A 6157-nucleotide genomic window follows, 5' to 3' on the forward strand; every position below is an offset into this window, starting at 1 on the left:
ATCTGCCAATGATGGGCTCGACTTCAGTAAATCACCTGAATATACCAGGAATCCATCCGCTCCTTTCTGCAATAATCGTGTCATATTCATTGCAGATATCAAAGGAATTCTAGAACGAGAACCCTTACCATAAAACTTCCACTCCTCAGCCATTTCAGGTCTGAATCGTACAATCTTGTGGAAACAATCAACTGTAGCTCTGTACTTGGTTAATGTATCAATACCAATAATACAATCAAAGTCAGATATTCCAAGCACAATACAGTCTAACTCAATCTTATGCCCATCGTACTGCAGTATACTAGATTTCACAGACTTCACTGATATCAAACCAGTCCCTAATGGAGACGAGACAGATACTACAGTAGCTAAAGACTCAATAGGCAAAGAATGCATCAAAGCAAATCGCTCAGATATAAAAGTATGGGATGCACCAGTATCAATCAATACATATGCAGGATAACCAGAAATAAAACAGTTACCTGCCACGACATCATCAGGTGCATCCTGAGCTTGCTCCTCAGTCAAAGCAAACAATCGGGCCTGCTGTCTAGGAGGCTGGCTCGCTGTCTGGCCCCCTCCTGGCCTCTGCTGTGACAGAGTAGACGGTGCTGGCTGAAAGGAATGCACGGCAGAGGGTCGTCTCCCTGTCTGAGCAACTGATCCAGATGACTCAGCTGCCTGTGATCCCTGTGCACCTCGCTGTGGACACACTCGGGCAAAGTGTCCATGCTGCTTACAAATGCGGCAGTTGCCGAACACTCCTCTGCACTGCTCTGTGGAATGCTTCCCTCCACAAGTGCTACAGTAGGGTCCAGTATAACTCTGACCCTGACCAGTCTGTCTAGAGCCACTCGAACTGGATGAACTACTTCCAGCTTTCTTGAATTTATTCCCCTTAGCCTTCAGGAAGTCTTTCTTCCCACTTCCACTACCACTTTCAAATCGAGGGAATGGTGGAGGCATCTGTGAACTCGGTACTGAAGGCACAAACGAAGCCTCTTTCTGTCTTATCAATCCGGCTTCAGCTCCCTTAGCTCGATTCAGAGCATCAGTGAAATTGTTTGGCCTTCCGGTATTCACCAGGGTAAAGATTTAAGGATTTAGACCATTTATAAACTGGTCTACAACGGCCTCATCACTCCCAGCCACATGAGGGGCAAATCGGAGCAGAGTAGAGAACTTAGCCACATAATCCTCGATGTTTAACTGGCCCTGTCTCAAGTTTGCAAACTCGGCTCCCTTGTCCTTCCTATATGAAACTGGAAAGAACCGTAGATAAAATTCAGTCTTAAACACATTCCAGGTAATGGCCGTACCTCGTAATTCCAAGTTTTGTCGTGTTCCACCAGTGTTTAGCAACGTCATGCAACTGGTGTCCGATCAGTTTCAGCCTCTTTTCCTCAGTATATTCCAAAGATTCAAACAACGATTCAATATCGTCCAACCAACTTTCACATTCTACGGAATTCTCCGTTCCTTTCAAAGTCGGTGGATGGAATGACTGAAATCTTTTCAGCAATTGCTCCATTGGAGTAGGGGTCACATCCATAGGAGGATTCGATGTACTTCCCTGTTCTGGTATCCTTCTCGGAGGCATATCTGATAATCGAAGAGGTTAGTAATTCCAAATACCACTTACCAGTTTCAATCCTCCTCGGATCATCTTACAGCTGATCCATTTCAATAATATACAATACCATATCAATATCAGATATTCAGGAAAATATGTATTAAAACAGGAATTCATGCTAGCAATCAAAAGCAGGAAAGAAAACCAATCTACCCCGCTCACTAGCTTCTATCTCAGTCTAAGGGATCTATCGCTCTGATACCACCTGTTGTGGGGACCCGGACGCTAATCAAGTTCTTAATCATCTTTGGGACTAATTAATCAATTATAAAACAGGGTCTAAAAATTTTTCTTTTTAAAATGCGGAACATAGTGAAATTAAAACATATATACATATCAGTATATAAAATACAAGTCCTGTATTACAACACATTTATTCAAACTAGGGTTTGACAACTACTATCAAGTGTTCAACCCTATCTCTAGTCCAAGTCCGGTGCCACCACTCTAATCACGATCTCTCTCTTCATCTCCTGGACCCTGATCCTGTCCCACCTGTTGTCAAGTACACATACAGACAAGACAACAGCCGGATAAACCGGTGAGAATATACTCCCAGTATAAATCAATGAAACATGCAATCATATAAACAATATAAAGCATGTAATCAGGTAACAGATATATGTAACAAAGTCTGAAACATAATCAAATCAAACTGTCACAATACTCGTAGCTACATCATTCAGACTAGACTCAATCCTAGTCTAGGGATCCCGATTCCAGAAGTTGGCATGCGTATATCGACTAGCAGTAATAGAAAAGACTCCAGTTCTATCCACGCCGATATGGTATCGATCAACAGTAATAGAAAAGACTCCAGTTCTATTCACATCGATACGGTATCGATTACCAGTAATAGAGGAAGCTATTATTCTATCCACATCAATATAGTACCGATTAACAGTAATAGAAGCAACTCTAATTCTATTCACATCGATATGACATCGATTAACAGTAATAGAAGAGCTACTAATCTATCCACATCGATACAATACTGATTAACAGTAATAGAAAAAGCCACCATCCTATCCACATCGATAGCCAAACATCCAGTGACAGTCTTTGGCACATCCGCCAATACACAATCTTATGACATCGTGCAATGTGCCCGTGGTGATCCCACCACTAACGGCACTTCTGTCATAAGATTACTCTTCTAATACATGTAATCTATAACTCAAGAAAACAAGTATATCAATCAATCAATGCAAATATCAATGCAATAAAGTAAAGTATGTGATTTAGAGAAACCCAAGTCTAAACCGACTCAAGTCCATCTCCCAATACCACATTGACTTATACCTTTCTTTCGTCGGTTTCTGGCTCAGTCAAAGTCCTGAACTCACACTCTGTCTGGTACTGACAATATCAATAATCTCATATCAATATACCAGTCAATTCCATAACAATCTGATCAATCTGGATTTAATTCAAAATCAACGGTATAACGGTACAATTCCAATATCCCCGTCAATACCAATACACCAGATAACAGTTACAATCCATAACTCATATCCAGTACAATCTATAATCAATCCATAATCTAAATATGTCCGATATCAACCGATTATAATCAGAAATTCATAACAATTCCATAATCAGTCTATTTCTTAATCTGACTTCGATTCTATGATGTCTAACATGTCAAGAACAACATATCTGAATCCTATTAAATTCTGACCATAGCATAATTTCAAAGCATGTCAAAACGTAGCAAAACTTACGTCAAAGTGTAGCCTACGTCGATAGGATAACAGTACCGAAGTCGGATTATAATTCAGACGGACGGATTGATCGCACGATTGAATTCTAAAATCAAGAAAAACGTTTCCTCTCCAATTCTTTTTCTTTTCCTTTTTAATTCTGAGGAAACGATGGTGTGTGTGTATATATATATATATATATATATATATATATATATATATATATATATATATATATATATATATATATATATATATATATATTGCATGCAACTAGCTACGTGTCGCCTTGAGAATTCGTGTAAAGCCTCTCGCGCATATGCGCGCATTGTTGCCGCGCATATGCGCGAGACCATGTCTCTGCGCATGCAACACAACATCGCCTCGCGCATATGCGCGCACGCTATCGGCGCATATGTGCGGGGCCAATCGAAATTTAGGGGGCTACTGTCCCCTTCGCATATGCGCGCAATCACCCGCGCAGATGCGCGAAGCCCACTGTTCGATGCGCGCGTGCGTGCTGCCTCCTTACACTTACACACACTTTTCACACGTACTTGTATTTCGTGTCCCGATTAATCCTTTCGTAATCATATCAAATTATAAATCAATAATTACGGATTAACAGGACTAATTTTCCGGGCATTACATCACCGGTGCCTCATCTTGCACATAGAAGGGATTTCCATCTTGACAGTCTTTCACATAGTGTTCTCCTCCACATTTCTCACAGAATATCTCCTGAAGACGCATAGCCGTGCCACCCACGTTCAAGCCATCCAGCTTCCTGTTCAATGCATCAAGTTGTGCAGTAATAGCAGAAAAATCAGTTACCTGGTGAACTCCTGCACTTCTCCGCTGGTTGTTCCTGTCAGATTGAGGATGATAACTGCTAGCAGCCATCTCCTCCAACAACTCATATCCTTCTTCCGCAGTCTTCCTCAAAAGGTTTCCACAAGCAGCAGCATCTATCATAGTACGGTTAGGAGTAAGCAAACCATAATAAAATGTTTGAACGACTAACCCAAGTGGTAACTCGTGATGTGGGCATCTTCGTAGTAGGTCCTTGAAGCGTTCCCATGCCTCATATAAAGATTCCTGATCGAATTGAGCGAATGTTGTAATGTCTGCCCGCAGCTTCATGGTCTTGGAGGGAGGGAAGTATTTGATGAGAACTGCTTTCGCCATGTCCTCCCATGTAGTGATCGACCCTATAGGCAAACAATTTAACCATGCTTTAGCTTTATCACGTAAAGAGAAAGGAAACAAACGCAACCTGATAGCATCATCAGAAACTCCATTGAATTTAAAAGTATCGCAAATTTCAAGAAAATCTGCGATGTACGTGTTTGGGTCATCCATTGCAGTTCCTCCGAATTGGACCGTGTTCTGAATCATCTGGATTATGGCTGGCTTGATTTCAAAGTGATTTGCCAGCACGATAGGCCTCACAATGCTAGGGCGTGCACCCTCCAAGGAAGGTTGGGCATACTCCAGCATTGGTATGCGACGCGGTATCTCAACTTGTCTATTGTCATGCTGTTCCTCTCCACGTTCTTGCTCGTGTCTTTCCATCAGTTCTTTAAGCCTCTGTTGTTGTCTTCGCCTTCGGAAAGTTCTTTCAATTTCAGTATCAAACTCAAGCTCCACGTCAAGTGACTTTGGCATGCACTGGAAGTGATATCTGTAATAAAATATGGGGTGTTAGCTCAAGAGAAATAAAATAATGCTAAAGAAAATAACTAACAATAAAATTGTAGATTAACAGTCCCCGGCAACGGCGCCAAAAACTTGATCGAGCAAAACTTGCACAGTAAAATCCCCAATAAAAATATGATTTTTTATGCTCAAAATTAATCACAAGTGCACGATGTCAAGTTATAATATAGTGTACAAGAGTACGAGTATCGTTCCACTGAAGACTGTGTTTAACAATTATTATTTTCAGTTATTTAACATTTAGCAACGAAAATTGAGTTGTGTGATTATTCCTACTATACTCAAATAAATATGCAATTAAAATGATTCAACAAGTAATGAATGAGAATTTAATCTAAAATGTTGAGTTAAAATTCAATGCGAAAAGGATTTGTTAGGAATCTCGGTTCACCTACCCCTCGTTTATTTATTAATTCGTTCGATCGTGATCTACGCTTCCGACTGGATTTCCTAATCTTTTGAACACGCTCTCTCGAGCTATGCCGAACTAATTCTACTCAATGAAGTAATTAAATATCTTTAATTATTTATCAAGAGCAAATCGCATTTCGATCTATGAAATCCCCTAGTTTTCGACCCTAAGGACTATGACTATCGGCACGTATCCAATTTCATATATCTATGTAAATTGTAGATCCGCGGATTATACTACTCAATCCTATCACTCGTTATTCTCTCGAACTCACTCGTGATATGAAAACGTCGTTAAAGTTAGCTACGCTTTATTGACACAGTAACACAGTAGTAAAATCAAGAATAACGCACAATCGAAATATAGATTAATTCAAATCAACGTTCGGGGTAGGATCCCCTTTAATCCCAACAAATAATAAAGTTTAGCTACTAGAATTCATAATTCAACTAAGCAAAACAATGTTTAAAAGATAAAAACTAAGGCAGAAATACTAGAAGTGACGAAAAACGCGAAGAACGGTGCCCGGAAAATATCGAATCTTCAATCCAAGCGCCCCGTGCTCTCCAAAACTCTTGACGGCTGAAGAATGAAGTCTGAATAGGTCTCTAATTCGTTCCTCCCCCTTACCATATCAGCCACCCTCTCAAAATAAGGTAAAGAATCGGCTGCAAAAATCTTGCCAAAAAT

General features: G+C 40.3%; 1 non-coding gene across 1 annotated transcript; it reads left to right on the forward strand.

The window, feature by feature from the left end:
• The first annotated feature begins 4369 nt into the window (after positions 1–4369).
• Positions 4370–4475, forward strand: LOC140820342 (small nucleolar RNA R71). The gene has a single exon (XR_012115419.1). It is a non-coding gene; the product is annotated as a small nucleolar RNA R71 (small nucleolar RNA).
• The last annotated feature ends 1682 nt before the right edge of the window (positions 4476–6157 follow it).

Source organism: Primulina eburnea, chromosome 18 (genome assembly GCF_022965805.1).
Source record: "Primulina eburnea isolate SZY01 chromosome 18, ASM2296580v1, whole genome shotgun sequence".
NCBI lineage: Eukaryota > Viridiplantae > Streptophyta > Magnoliopsida > Lamiales > Gesneriaceae > Primulina > Primulina eburnea.